Source organism: Perna viridis, chromosome 4 (assembly GCF_037379345.1).
Source record: "Perna viridis isolate PV_CMFRI_1.1 ecotype Kerala chromosome 4, ASM3737934v1, whole genome shotgun sequence".
NCBI classification, from domain to species: Eukaryota; Metazoa; Mollusca; class Bivalvia; order Mytilida; family Mytilidae; genus Perna; species Perna viridis.
Window position 1 is genome coordinate 50,357,243 of NC_142448.1, and position 16,966 is coordinate 50,374,208.

At 34.0% G+C, this 16,966-nt stretch overlaps 1 pseudogene; it reads right to left on the minus strand.

Moving 5' to 3' along the window:
• Positions 1 to 1,913: 1,913 nt before the first annotated feature.
• The window catches only part of LOC148620426 (kinesin-like protein KIF2A), a 55,023-nt pseudogene continuing 39,970 nt past the window's right edge, over positions 1,914 to 16,966 (minus strand).

Consider the following 16,966-nt stretch of genomic DNA (forward strand, 5'->3'; position numbering starts at 1 on the left):
ATTTCTTTTTTGTTTGTTGAAACTGTCAGATGGATATTAGGATAGATGAGAATAATGTCAACAGTAATTTCAGAATTAACGGCTAAGTGGACGAAACTCCAGAAGTGAGATTCACATTGCACTAGTTCAAATATGAAGTTTTGGTCAATATTAGAACTATTTCAATATCAATCAAGGTGTAGAAGCACCAGGTCAGGAATATGGCCCAAAAATATCAACTTTGTTGTAATAACATTAAAATTGTTTAAGACATAGTCAAATATATGAATATTAGGAAAATGAATGTTTTGTGGTTTAGTTGTTGTAATGATGTCACATTTGTGCCATAATAACATATCTTTTAACAAAAATAGGGCATTAATGAAACATTACATGGTACCTCAGCATGTAATGGTGAAAAAGGGGGATGGCAAAATGTTCAAAATGGCCTTAATCGAAAACTATTTTGGATATTGCTGAAAATTAAACTTGACCTGTGTTTTATGGTACTGAACAACTGAGCAATGTTTAAAAAAAAATCAATGCTTTGTTCACAAGAGTAATGAAGGGAACCAAGGTTATAGCGGTAATCAAAAGAACGTAATCCAGGGACAAAGACCAGACATGGAAAACAGACACACACAACAAGGAACACAAAGAAACTAAAATCATACATACAAAGTAACAAAAGTAAATGAGCAACTCGGACTCCACTAAAAACTGGGAGCATGGACCAGGTGCACCGGTAGGGTAAGCGTCCTCCGCTTTTCTAGAAACACCCGCCGAGTTGCTCATAAAAAGTCAAGTCCGGGGTAGACAAACGAGGAAAGGAAAACCCGTTGAATAAATCAGTTTTCATGGTGCTGATGGATACACCATAACGATCAACGAGTTCATGATGACGACCATAAAACTTCTGTAGTGATGACTTCAATCTTGTAGCAACTTAACCCTGTTCCAGAAGCCTATTTGTTAGAGTTCTAGCGCGATACAAAAAGTCTGCGTAGTTTCGGCAAGCTCTGGCATAACGTATGAGTTGTGATATGAACACTCCATACGCAGAAGCCGAAGGGATGTTGCCACAGATGAAAGGAAAGTTGACAATTCTGAATTCACAAGTTATCATCTGGAAACCATCAGGGGACAGACACAATTTTTCAGAGGATATCACTTAATACATCGCCACTTCCTGTAGCAGGGTATAAAAACTGCAGAGAATTATAAATTTTGTCACAGAAGATTCTGTATCAGTACTAAGTTCAATCAATACATTTTGTTGTTTATTTCAGACATATTTACAACCAAAACTATAGTAACAACTTAGAAACAACTTCATAATGTGACATATGATAAAATAAGCATAATGTATTCACTAAATATGAAAGTTGTTTCTTGGGTGTGATAACCATTTTTTTGTCAGAAATATGACCAAATAATGACTAAAAAGTACAAAACAAACAGAACATTGGAATTTTGGTAAAATTCAAGCAATTCTTTTGTCATTGTCATGCAAGGAAGTCCAAATATTTTCTCAGCTGTTATAAATTCACAATTAATACAATATTACACAACATATTTTATTTCCAAATATTTATTAAAAGGGTTGTTGCATGCATATTGGTGAATATTATCCCTCACAAGCTTGTGCTTTCTTAATTTCTTAACTTCTTTGATCAAAACAGCTGATTACAAAATAAGTATTGAGTCATTATTTTAGACATGAAATTTTCATTTCTTTGGGACACAAAACATTTGCATTATTCTGAATTACTTGAGTAGAATTAGGATTGGAGATTCACAAAAAAACTGTAACCAGATCTTTCTCAGATGTTTTGCTATATGTGTGTATATCTCAATTTTCCAACCCAAAAGGTACCAGATGTGGTCTGTGGTCAAGTTAGAATTTATGATCTGAGTGACATTCCATACACTACTCAATGCAAAAACTCTCTCATAATTAGAATACAATGTGAAATGCCTACTTCTATAAGAGTTTTATGGCCATCTATAATCTCTTTTTCAAGCTCTTGCATGTGATTAACAACCTCATGAAATGTCAACATGTCGTCTGTCACTTCTTCTTGCTAGAATAACAACAATCTAAGACATATTTCTGATGAAAAAACAACAATGCTAAAAAAGTGACTCAATTGGTTGTCATGAGTTACTCCACCCCTAAAAATAATCAGTTATGCTAAGAGCATTTGTGCATGGAATTCATTTCAGCTATCAAATCTCTTTTGTATTTATAATCATATCTAGATAATCTAAGTATCGTTTTGAACTTTTGAGCAAGTTATGGGAATTAATCAACTTCGGGGCAGTTTATGCTTCATGAACTAACGTAAACTGTCCCAAAGTCGGCCATGTAAGCATAACTTGGTCAAAAATTAAAAACAATCCTTATTATTTAATTTCTAATTGATTCTATTCAAAATTTAGATTTATTCCTGCATTAAAGCCTTATTTAGTTCTTTGAATTGGGGACAGCAGACCAATCAATAATAAGGACGTCAAAGTTAGACTATAGAAAATATGCCATTTTGCCAAATCAAATTAAACTAGAAATCATTGAGATGGAATCGATCTCTGTGGGTACCATCATGGCAATTAAGCCATATATCTGAAATGGATTTGGCAGAGATGATTTTGACCATTTTCAAATGGGTCTCCCATCATGACCATTCGGAATTTTCAATGAATTGAGAATTGTCAAGACTGTAGGAATCAATACTTACTAATTCAACTTTGATGAGTTAAATCATTGCAATGAACACTCCCATTAGACATACAAAATTACACACCAACAGAAAACATATTCCTTAAATCTGCCTCAATGAACTTTTCACATAAGTTCATGGGGAAAACACCTTGAGTTCCCACACAAAAAAAGGCTGGACTCCCTTACTGCCTCAGTCAAAATTGTGATGAAAAGTTCAATCCTAAACTTGGGCTAGGCATATTTGACATAACTTAGAATAAAAAATATAACATGAAGAAGTCATATTTATTTGCAAATAATTGTCTCTATCTGATTATCTATCTCTCTGTCTCATTGATTTTAATTCAAAATTCAAAATGTGCTTAATACAAGTTTGCAGGGCTCACACTATTGGGCGATTTGGGTGAAATAGTCGCCCTGAAGTCGCTCACTTCGCCTTCAGACGACACCAAAAGCGAAGTGAAGTCGCCCTCTCATTTAATTGATCGGGACTGTAGAATACATGACTTATCGGCACTAAGACCATTCGGCCCATAGACAAGTCGGCCCTCATAAATAGACAACTCGGCCCCCTTTTGTAGGTATCAGTTTTAATATATTTTAATTAATGGACAAATCGGCCATTGTGTTCGTTATAAAGCCAGCACTCCACAGTTTAGTTTAGTTTCGCACTTTTGGCTAGGGATGAAAAATGACATAAATGGAAACCGGTAGTTGCTATAGTGATTAAAAATGAAGAATCTATTGTTGATAAAACATTTTCTGAAAAAAGGGGACTTTTAAAAGTATTTTGCAATGTTTTATATATATTCAATGTTGAAGGGGCTTTTTTTCAATGACAATTTGACTTCATTGTGAAAGTGAAAGTAAGTCAATTTTTTTACCATGCTAAATTTAATAAGTGGATTACAAAGTGAAATAGCTCAAAATCTAACCGGCGATGCCCATATGATGAAGGGGTTTTTGAAGGGAAAAGTTTGAACAGTTTCAGGGATTGAAATAAAAATTTCAGATATTTTGCGGGAAATTTGATATTTTTAAACCTGATTTTATGAACTTTTTTGCAAATTTTCACATATTTTTGCATGGTTTCTATGGTAACCCTATATGCTGTGAGTAATTTGTTTCCAGAAAATTTTTACTGCATCCTGAAGGCCTTGGCTTGAGCTATTTCTAAATATATAGATTTACAGATGCTTGACAATTTTTTAAAGTGATAAATGTTACAAAGCATCAGATTACAAGACCAAAATTAGGCAGTTCTACAATACTGTGGAGTGCTGGCTTAAAGGGAGCTGCCTATACCCCTACACATTTAAAAAATTGCTTTACACCTTAGAAACTAGTGTTTTTATGCTATGCTTTGATACAAGGGTTAAAACAATGTAACTTATGGTATGGACCTATGTTGTTGTTAGCTAATAAGTCCCTAGCAACCAAGTATGCAGATTTTTTGCAAAGTTAACAGAACAATCATTGAACTAATTCATGTGTGAATATGGCTCTTGCCATCACAAAGAATGAAATATATTTTTAAAAGCTAAATATTTGCGCAGGTTACATGTAAAATAGTTAACCGGGCAACTTTTAAGTGCACAATAAGCAAAGGTTTAATAACCTTAGACCTGGAGTGGACTTTTTAGTATTTGGTTTTCAGTTCATTCAGATTTCTGTGATTTTTCATGTGATGAGCATCAAATGCACTATTTTGGCATAAAACCTGTGTTAAAAGCTTACAAAACCCCAAATTTAGGGTTTATAAGTACATATGGGTTGTGATTTTGTATGTTTTAAGTGGAAATTTTCATCTAAAAGATGATTATAGCAAAACAGTGAAATGCATATCTGTACTTAGGTATGAGGAAAGTTCTCCACTAATGAAGAGGAGATAGCCTAGTATGAGAATGCCTCTAAAATTGTTATCAATTGTCCAATTATGATAAATTTGGTATCATTTTACTTGTAAGAAGGTAAGCTTTCAAGAAATAACTAGAAAATTACAATATTTAATATTGCATTTTGCTTAAGCCAGCACTCCACAGTTTAGTTTAGTTTCGCACTTTTGGCTAGGGATGAAAAATGACATAAATGGAAACCGGTAGTTGCTATAGTGATTAAAAATGAAGAATCTATTGTTGATAAAACATTTTCTGAAAAAAGAGGACTTTTAAAAGTATTTTGCAATGTTTTATATATATTCAATGTTGAAGGGGCTTTTTTTCAATGACAATTTGACTTCATTGTGAAAGTGAAAGTAAGTCAATTTTTTACCATGCTAAATTTAATAAGTGGATTACAAAGTGAAATAGCTCAAAATCTAACCGGCGATGCCCATATGATGAAGGGGTTTTTGAAGGGAAAAGTTTGAACAGTTTCAGGGATTGAAATAAAAATTTCAGATATTTTGCGGGAAATTTGATATTTTTAAACCTGATTTTATGAACTTTTTTGCAAATTTTCGCATATTTTTGCATGGTTTCTATGGTAACCCTATATGCTGTGAGTAATTTGTTTCCAGAAAATTTTTACTGCATCCTGAAGGCCTTGGCTTGAGCTATTTCTAGATATATAGATTTACAGATGCTTGACAATTTTTTAAAGTGATAAATGTTACAAAGCATCAGATTACAAGACCAAAATTAGGCAGTTCTACAATACTGTGAAGTGCTGGCAATGATATATATTTGGCAAAGTTGTGTATTGTTTTTTCAGATGTAATACATTGGTTCTTATGAATAAAGATATGGCTGTTAAAAAAACTAGTTCAAATTTTATTCTTTATTACATTATCAACAATATTTAACAAGTAATGTCACATCTGAGCACTTAACGCATGAAACGTTAATGGTTGTATCGTTAGAAAGGACCCCATTTAATACAATACACAATACAATATCTGTTTACCAAACAGTCATCACAATTCAAAAAGTTCAACACAAGTCAACATAACATGAATAAGTCTCTAGGCACTATCTACAACGGAGATCGTTGGCGGTGAGTAAATGTTCTGACACTTCCTCAGGAGCTGGCTGGTGGTGATTTTGGCAGCAACGTACTGGTCCCACAGCTGTATACTATATACTTATAATTAAAATATTTGAATTAATTTTTAAAATTATCAATAAAAGATACATGTACATTAGCAGGTATCTTATTTACATATTCTTTTAAATAAATCTATTTCTCCCTTTTCCCTTTTTATATATCTACAATATTTTCAATTAAAAGAAAATTCCGTGTCAAATTTTATACCAAATTATTTATATTTCTCAGTCTGACTTTTAAAATACCTTAGACTTAAAGGTCTAAGTGTAACCTAAGCTGTCAACCAGTTTTCTTTTCAGATCTTGTGATCCCTGAGTAACGATCTCGAAGTTGATGTCTTTGGCATGCTGTGGGTCAATAGTGGAGTTGATGGAATCATCAGTGATGTCATCTTCTACAGGACGGTCTGGAATGTTGACTGAGTTTCTGGATATCTCAAAGGACAAGTCGTTGTGGACTTCTGTAGAAAGCCAGGTGCTTTCATGGTCTAGTTCATCAACACTGACATCTCTGGTGTTGCACTGGCTGCAGGTCCAGTCAAAGGGCTCTGTGCTCTTTACTGTTTGGCGGTACTGCTCTACTGGAATGAATGAATGAATGATACATTACTGACATAAATCTAAAAGTTAATAGGACACCAAATTATCGATTTTGTGCCTCTTACTGATTTTGAACGATATAGGTGACAAAGAAAGTAAAGACTTACCTGAGCCACATGTGCGATGCTGCCATCTGTCACACTGGTCATACTGCAAAGCTTCTTGTCTTGGTCGAACATAGACGTTACAAACCACACACTGATAAAACGTAGACATTGTGAATACATGTTCAAGGTTTCGCCGGGTTTACTAATATTTGTACCAAGCTAGAAAAATTACTCAAGCCACATCGGTGTATATCCCTGTTTATACACGTTTCCATCAATGCAATTAATCACTTTAACCTTTCCTTTTATCGTCGTAATTAGTTTATTAATTGTCGCTAATTAACTTAACACCTTACAATATGTAATACGCTTTCGGGTGATCAAACAAAAATAATTAATAATAATTGAAACTAGTTATTTATTTTAATAAAAATTATTTTATTTTATTATACTTAAGAACTATGGGGCCGACTTGTCTAGAAAGTGAGGCCGGACTTGTCTTGGGGCCGGGATGGAATAAGACCGAGTTGTCTGGGACTGACCTTGTTTGGTGCCAATTTGTCCTGTTTCCGGACTGTTCTCCGCATTTTAGCGGTATTTTGACCAAGGGTGCACTATACAGTTACATTAAGGCGCACTGTTTCGCACGCCAAATTACCCCGGTCAAATTTTGAAAAACTTAAAATTAAAAGTTGAAATTTGGTGGATATATTGATTAAATGTAGATAAGCATTTATACATAGACAGATGTAATATATGTTATGGTAAACAGGTGTAATTTAAATAAAAAAATGGTATCCGGAACGTTTCAGTCCCCTGCCGTATTAGGTTCTCTCCTCAGTATCAGATGGCTGATTTCAAAATACCTTATTTCGCACGAACTTTTGGGACTAAAATTGTGAGAGAATGAATCGAAAAGGGTCAATTTATTTTTACCTTTTTTTCCACCTACGCCATACATACTTTTATCCTGTGGTAGTGTCTGATATTTTATAAAACATAGTATTTGACTGTTAGGTTTGGAAAAGCACCTCTGATTTGTACTTAAACTCAGTAATATTTTTTTTTCAGTATGTTACCATGGCTACTGGATTTTATATGAATAATCACTAAATTACTCATAAATGACTTGAACCTCCACACCCCAAGGACTTAGAAAATATGCACTTTTTTATGACAAAACACTAGAAATTTCTGTGGGGACTGCCTCAAAACAGTTTTATTTCAACAAAATGAGACCAAATTTTCAGAAATGACCTAAACTGTATTGTACTACCTTACGACAAGTTTTCAGGAACCGTACATTTGAAAAAATAGGATTTTCGCCATAGAAACCACAATTTCTTGTGTAGGTTAAAGTGTACTGAGTAAAAAAAAGTAGTTTGTGTTAAGAAATTTAATTGTTTAGTGCAAATAAGTCCTTAGCAACCAAAGTTTCTGAATTTTCATCATTTCAAATGCGATATCATAGAAGATATTCTTGTATCCTCTTGTGATATGTCCCCGTGCAGGTCCGGGTGTTAAAAGAATAGGCCTGCAGCAGCGCTAAGCTTGTCGTAAAAGGCGACTAAACAGTGCTCAGAACCCTAGCCTGGGGCTAGGGCGCTCTTCCCACAGAGCAACTGGGATGTGTGCCCCAGGTGGTGGAATGAGGTACCCCTGGCGTGTTACATGCTGGGGTTGTCAGGCTATAACACGGAAAACCTGACCACCAACCATAGTGGTGCACCATGTTGGGAAAGATGCCACGTTCCTCGCACGTTCAAGAACCCTACTGTGGTATTCTCCCGGAGTAGGAACCATAGGGTTCCGCCACAAGGGGGCTAAATTACCCGACCCTATCCACCTCTCCCTATTTCCAGTGGCAATAAAAAATTATTGACCCCATTGTCCTTGTGTCCCATCCCTTTTTCATTTCATCATCATTTCATGTTCATTTATCATCAATTTCATGTTCATTGTCTGAATATAGCTGAAATATTGCTGCTCGGACGTTAAACCCCAACAAACAAACAAACATCTTGTGATACGTGCTATTCTAACCACTTTTAAGTGAAAAATGTTACTTCTTTAGCTTATAATAAAAAAATGGATAAGTGAAAAAACTTTTTCTGTGTAAATAAGTATTGTAATGCAGAAAAGAAAGTTAAAACAAGCCTTTCAGTGCCCAGTCTTATGTTTTGGGAAAACTCCATGATTTTCTATACTTTCATCCTCATATGCTATTTTTTGGGGTATGAAAACCAACGATGAGATAAAAACATCAAATAAATACTTTTTCAGTGCCCATAGTGTGAAAAAAATCTGTGTCTAAATGTGTTTTCTCATTTTTGCCATGTTTACGGCCTTTTTCATTATATGAATGCATGTAGCAGAACACAAGGCAGAATTATCCCCAATCTGGGGGAGCAGACCAAGTATTAGATTTGCTCTAGAATCAATATCCTATGTTCAATTGTTATAAATCTGGCATTTTTTAATTCCATACTAATAGAGCTTTCGAAAAATCACAAGACATACACAACTTAAAAAGTTCTCTTCTCCTTAAGTGTGCACTATACAGTTACATTGAGGCGCACTGTTTCGCACACCAAGTTACCCCGGTCAAATTTTGTAAAACTTAAAATTAAAAGTTGAAATTTGGTGGATATATTAATTAAATGTAGATAAGCATTTATACATATACAGATGTAATATATGTTATGGTAAACAGGTGTAATTTAAATAAAAAATGGTATCCGGAACATTTCAGTCCCCTGCCGTATTAGGTTCTCTCCTCAGTATCAGATGGCTGATTTTCAAAATACCCTATTTCGCACGAAATTTTGGGACTAAAATTGTGAGCGAATGAATCGAAAAGGGTCAATTTATTTTTACCTTTTTTCCACCTACTCCATGCATGCTTTCATCTTGTGGTAGTGTATAATATTTTATAAAACATAGTATTTGGCTGTTAGTTTGGAATGGCACCTCTGATTTGTACTAAAACTCAGTAATATTTTTTTCAGTATGTTACCATGGCTACTGGATATTATATGAATGATCACTAAATTACTTATAAATGACTTGAACCTCCACACACCAAGGATTTAGAAAATATGCACTTTTTTATGATAAAGCACTAGAAATTTCTGTGTGGTCTGTCTCAAAACAGCTTTATTTCAACAAAATGAGACAAAATTTTCAGAAATGACCTAACTGTATGGTACTATCCAAAGTAATCTTTCTTCCAATAACGATTCAAACAAAAATGGCACCCGTTCGAGAAAATAAATTTTTCGAAATCTATCGAATTATCGATAATCAGCTTTTTGTTTCAAACGTTTAAGACAGGATGCGGAATGAACATTCTTCACTTCAGCTTACAATAATTCATGTTTTACCGTTCACATTTCGTAACGAAACATGCAAATTTGTTGTGCAGGTTCTTTGGACTAAAGCTAAATTTATTTCAATTGATAATTCAGTAGAAAACTCGGAGTGTTTCATTTGATCTTCATGTTTCATAACAGAACATTTAATTCTCCATTTTGACGGAATATTTCTTAAGCTTGAGACGAGTTCGTACCGACCGCTACAATACACGTGTATTCAGTCTTGATTTGTCAGTAAAAAACAATCAACATGATTATTGATACTCTTGGTCAACTTATATTTATATCAAGAGACTGGATATTTGGAACAAGAAATCATTACACATTAAGTGGGATCAGGAAAAAAACCAGAACAAAATGAAAATTTCAACAGAATGTCACTGCCTGAAATTTTCTATACCAGTGCTGCTAAAAAGGACAAAATCATTAAGACATGCAATGCAAGAAGCTTTGCTTTGCTCAATCATATATTAATTTTGCTGTAATAAATTTGGTAAGGAGTAGAGGTATAGATTAGAAATTCAATTTCATGAATATATGATACAGTCAATCATTCAGTCAGCAGGCTGATTTCATTTTGTGCAAAATATTTAGTTACTTACATATGTAGCTTAAAGAAAAGTAACATTTATCTCAATAAAAGAAAAAGAATACACGAAAATGCGTGCTTATATTGTGTGCATGTAAGCAACAAATAACAAATGATTTTAAAAAGCATTAGTAAATGATACGCGTACGCATTCACTTCTCACTGTTCATCCCCACTTCTCTCTAGTGTCTCTCTGAAAGAGAAGTCACTTCTCCCTATATTTCTCAAGTAGCTTGAAGTGTTTGCACAATCTATATTAAGAAACATATAAGATTTAAACTCAATCCATCCATTTGAGTTGATGTTATAACAATGAAATTCAGACATAGACAAGGTGATTCCAATAAATCCCAAATATTGGAGTGGGGGTATAAAATCTGTATTAGTCTTACATTAGCAGTTTTCAGTAATGCCAGATCACTGTTCTGTGGAGACATAGCTCCAAGATTATAGTTATTATTAGGTATAGCTATTTCAGCTGGTTTTCCTTCCACTGGTCCTTCTGGGCCTAATTCTTTAACCCTGAAATAAAAAAAAAGTGTTCACTTAATCTGACATTTTATATAAGTAATAGGTATATCTAGAATTCATGACAGACACTTTTTTGGGAATAAGATACTATTGACTTGGCTTAGCATATTGTCTTTACAATAAAAAATTAAAAAACAATTACTATAAGAGATGTTTCCGCAAGACATTGATGGCAAGGCAATTCCTAAAATTTAAGGGTTCATATTTAATGTAGTACTGAGTTCACTCACAATCCAATAAATTATCTTGAAACTTCAGAACAAGTTTTATGAATTTTCAATTTACCCTTCAAATAATTCCCATAAACGATGCAAAGATATTTAGTAAAAGCATTAAAATCTTGAAGTAGATTTGGTATTCTCTTTGACTGAAGGTCATTACCAGATGAAATGTCTTGGGTACTGGACTCAAAAACCTGTTCTTGAAAATTAATGAGTTAAGAGTGACCACAACGATACTACAGACAGGTCAGAAACTTAAATTGTACCGTTAAAACATTGTTATCAAGGGAAAAAGTCAAATGTGAAAACCTGGACTACGAAATTCTTTTTGAATTAGAAATTAATTGATAAAATCGACATGTGCTAATAAAAATGAAAGGTTTTGCAGAGAGCAGCATGATACAACCACAATGGTTTAACCCTGAATAGTTGCGGGCAAGTGTGGACACACTATTAGTTTTTTTTACACACTTAAGCATAAGAACTTATCATAATTTCCGGACTATAAGTCAATGTGTAGTATAAGTCGAATTGCTAATTTCGACCAAAATCGACGAAAAAACATAGATAAGTCGAGAATCACACATGCATTTATATCTTAGGTGTCAGCGTAGATCCGAGTAGAGCGGTTTGTTTTTAACAGCATATTATTCCAGCAATGTTACTTTGTATAGTATTTTGGAATTAAATTTATAATAGTTGTATTTTTGTTTAAGTGTATTTAAGAGTATCGGAACACTTGATAATGTCTTTCCAGTTAACACAGAGTTTTGTTAACACATCCTCTAGAGTTTGTTCATACATTTCAATGGTTTCAAAGTTTATTAAAATTGCCGTTGTCATTCATAAAGGATAGCAGCACTGATCAATAATCTTTTTTGATTTTTTGAGTTTGATCACCGGTTTGACTGTTTGAGTGACGGCTTTTGTTGATTGCAGTTAATTTTGAATGAAAGTAATCAAAAGTGAACTAAACAAATCTAATGAAATGCACTGTAGATGAAAACTTTTTCTTGAAAAATAATCTTATAAAATATTAAAGTTGAAGTCGAGGCTGACACTTTGCTGAAAAAATGTTTTGACTTAGAGTCTGGAAAATAAGATGCAATTTATTATGGACACAACACATGGTTTGAACACTACATTGCAAAGTATTTTAAATTCAATCAAACATTTACAAAATCAGAACAAAAATAAATAAGTAGTAACAGTTCTCTGAAATCTGATTAAAAAATGCAGGCAGGAATTCTTATGAGAAATCCAATAAAAATTTTTGTTGGGGTGAAATTGGACCAAAAATAAAAAAGTCTATTTTTTGGACCCCTTATAACTGGAAACTGTAACAGATATCTGACATCTACTTGAAAAACGTAGGCATGATTTTTTTTACCAAAATTAAATCAGGAACACAATAAAAAAAGAATAATCAAAATCGAAAAAAAACACAGAATACATGGGTTTTAATATAACATCTATTTTTACCCTTTTTCTAAACTGGTAGGGGCCATAAAGTCCAAACTGAATAGGAACCTTTCTGTAAAGTAAAATCATATCAAAATTTCAGATCAGCTGGTCGACCACAACTTAAGTTATCACACAGAAACGAAGTGTTCTCAGGCAATGACACACCACTGCTGACGACAGCGCCATAACATTTGCGGTTGTATAAAATGAATTCTAATGCATGTGGAACACTACCTGTCGGCATAACGTAATGTGATCAAAGTATGTTCACAACAACTCATACCCGGTGAAACCATTGCAATCTGAAAAGAGGAAACCAGTTTTAGTCTTGACTAAAAAAAATAAAATTCATCAAAATCTGCTGTCTGACCCGTATGTTCTATTTTTAGTAATGGCGGCCATGTTTTTCAACGAATCAAATATCCCTACATCAGTTTTATGCATGATACCCCAGGAACATTCATACCAAGTTTAGTTTCAATTGGTCAAGTAGTGTCATAGAAGATTTTTGAAAGAAATAACATTAAAAATAGCATACAAGAGGCTCCCAGGAGCCCGAATCGCCCACCTGGTTGAATTTAATCTTTCAAGTAGTGTTAGTGGAGAAATTGTTAACGAAATTGTTGGACACCAACAACTGCCAGGTGAGCTAAAAAAAGGGCAATAACTCCAACATAACCGAACAGATTTGCAAGCAAATTTCACCACAAGGATTGATCTCATCATGATGAAAATTATCACCCGGTCAGAATTTGGCTATACCTAGTTACATGGATTTGGAAAATCTTCTGTCAGACCTCTTTATTCTATTTTATATAACAGTGGCCATGTTTTTCAATGGATAAAAAATCCCCACATCAGTTCTATGCATACACCATAAGGAACATTTATACGAAGTTTGGTTCTTATTGGTTAAGTAGTGTCAGAGGAGAATTTTGAAACAATTGTTAAACATGACAGATGCCAAGTGATGACAATAGCTCACATGGCCCTTTGGGCAGGGAGAGTTAACTAGAAATACTGTAAGCAAGCTCATAAAGAGAATACTCCCCACTTAAAATGGACATAAATGTAAAGCATTTGTAGGACTATCTCCTTTTGGCAGTATCCAACAGTAATTATATTCCTTTACGCACATCTATATGATACCAAAACTTCCTATAAAATTTCATCACAATCCCATTGAGAGGTTTAAGAGGAGTTGCACTTACAAGGTTTTAAAATACTTAATTTGGATAATCTTCCTTTTAAATCCTCTGAAAGTAATCATATTCCTGTATGCACATCTACATATGATACCCAAACTTTCTATAAAATTTTATCAAAATCCATTGAGCGGTTTAGGAGGAGTTACACTTATGAGGTTTAAAAATGTAAAACCCTTACTGTATTCTTCCATGTATACTACATACTTTTTTCCTTTTTCCTTGTTCAAGGAGGGGGGTGTGCGGTATACACCAAAACAATGAGTATCTAGATTTTTTTCCTGGAGACATAATTTTCGAAGTCTGTAATTTCGGGAATCAGGAGCGAAGTCTTCAAGAAAAGACAACATTGAGCGATTTTGTACTTTTGAGAACAGATTTATGTGAAATAAATTAAGTTTTACTGTTATACAATAGTTGTTTTACCTGTCAATGCTGTCTTCTTGCATTTAATAGTTTGTACGAAAAACCACGACTATTTTCTTATTTTTCTCTCAAAACACGCTATCCTAAACGTCTTCAACTGTGTGCTGTGGACCGTTAAATACGCAATAGCGGGAGTGCCAACCTGTCCTCGGGGCCCATTGTAAATTAATTATCAAATAACAAAAGATCAATTTAAAAGGTGAAACCAACTGTCACTAATCCTTTTATCCACTTTATGGACTGTTTCCAGATGTCAAATATCAATACACAAGCTTGGCAAATTCAAAACATCTTTTGTTGTAACTAGTCAGATTTGACGCCATTATTTTAGTGAAATACCTGATTTGCATAAGAACAGGAATGTAAACATTTTAGCTGACTTGCATCCACTACATTGCTGTATTTTAATCAATAAATGGCTTGCAAACGCAGGGAAACACAGAAAAGTACTTTTATTTAAAAGATTAATGATGAAAGGATACATATCTCGGGGAATTTACCGCAATCCTTTCATCTCAACGTGGTCTTCTGCTTCTCCCTTGCCAAGAAAGGGGTGCACGGAATACACAAAAGAATATGGTAATTTGGATAATCTCCTTTTAGAGTCCTCCAACAGTAATTATATTCCTTCATGCACATCTAGATATGACACCTAACTTACCTATAAAATTTCTTCAGAATCTCTTACACTTACAGGAAGTGTGGACAGATGGACGGAAGGGTGGACTGACAGACGGACAGATGGGGCTTCCTACCGGTACAGTGTTCCCGCCTGCCCTTTTTTTAGAAGGGCATCCGCCCATCGTGCCCTTCCCGTCGCCCTTGATGCCTTTTTTGTAAAGTATAAAATTCCCCTATGTGCCTCGGTCTCATGTGCCTCCAATATTATAAAGATGATCAGTTTTATGAATAGGACGTCTGCAATATTGACACCACAACAGGTGCATATATCCGGTCAGTCATTGATTGATTTATGGCTTGGGTCGTTAATCAATTATCATATAGTGAGGTCAAATTACAATTTAACTAATTTAATCCTTTGATGTCGCTGTTTGTACAATCACTGTTAATGGGCTTGGGATTAATTTCTTGATCACATTTTAATGTTTTTTTCGAGCGTGCTTCTCACTCAAAATGTCAATCAAGCCGAAGGTACTAATAAAATGCGAGTCTTTTTGATAAAGTTTCATAATCGTAATTCGATAGCAATGCCTTCGTACAAGAAACGTCTCGCTCAACTTCAGAGTGAAAACCAGAAAGTAGCAAAGCAGAATTGTTCTATAACCTCGTTCTTCAACAGAGATTCCACTCGGTACTTGCTATTTCTACTTAATAAAATTTACTTAAAATATGTCCCAAATCGTGAACTTGCGAGTAGATTATTAATAATGAATAGAAAGTTGACTGCCGATATGCATACGATTCAATTTCAAATTTTTATTCTGCAGCCCTTACACACCTCTAACTCAGGACTCCAGCAGATGTACCCACTGGTTTACAGACTCTACTCAGTTGCTGCAACTTTACCACTGAGCACAGCAGAGGTTGAACGGGTGTTTTTACAGGAAAAGCTCATAAAGACCAGTCACCACAGCAATATGAAGACATCAACATTGAAGCGCCTACTTAACATCAAGATGAACTGTACTGTACTGGTGAAATGTTCAAAGATCTAATAGACACTGTGACACTTCAGTTCTTCAAGGTTAAAAATCGGAGACTCCAACAGATAGTCCAGTGAATTATATGAACTTGTGATATTGACTTTTGTAAAATGTTTTGTCTTATCTGTTGTAACAGTGCTTATATTGACTTTATTGTTAGATGTTTTGTACAATGTCAACTATAATAGTGTTTTGTTGCTTATCATGCCTAAGTTTTGTGTTCTTGTGCTTATTTATAGTGCTTTACTTTTGTACTTCATGTTGTATTGTATTGACATTGTATAGTTTACTTCAGTAGGGTTTTGAATTGATATGCTTTGTGCTTGTGCTTTTCATTGCTTGTCTTTTTGTATGTTTAACTTTGTATTGTATTGTTTTATGCTTATATACTTTCACTTTGAATGGATAACTTATTGACATTGTTTTTTTGCTTTGTTTTATGTTCTAGTGCTTATCAGTTTTTCAACATGAAGGTTTACTTACTCTATTGGTTATCTATATCTATTGTGACATCTTAATATTGTCTACATTACTATGATGTAATTTGTCTTACCAATAAAATAAAAGTATAAGAAAATGAACATTAAGTTTTTATTTCCAGTTATTACTTGTAGATAGCAACTACCTACCAGCATTTACAAACACAAAAATGAAAAGACAAATAAATATTGGAAAACATTTATTTCTATCAAATAAACAGCATATTCATGTAAATATATAAATAAGAAAAGAAATGGAGACAACAACTCAAGCAATGTATTTTTGACTGAATGGTTAGTTGATTTATTGATGGCTGCCTAGATACCCTAAGTAGCATTAAATGGGCATTGAAAGTACAGCTGGTAAACGCTCTTCCAAGCATACACATGTTTGATAAAGTGCCCTCCTGATGAACCAGCACCCTTCTGCCCTCAGACACAAGCTGAAACACTGCGGTATATACCCCCATACTTTGTTTGCATGGGGTATAATAATATGTCTTTCAAAAGATGGGTATTGGTGCGCAGGAACAACAAATGTATTTTTTAATAATCTGGTTAATATTGAGGTATATTTAGCAACAGCATACATGACAAATGGCTATTGTCTGCCAATAGGTT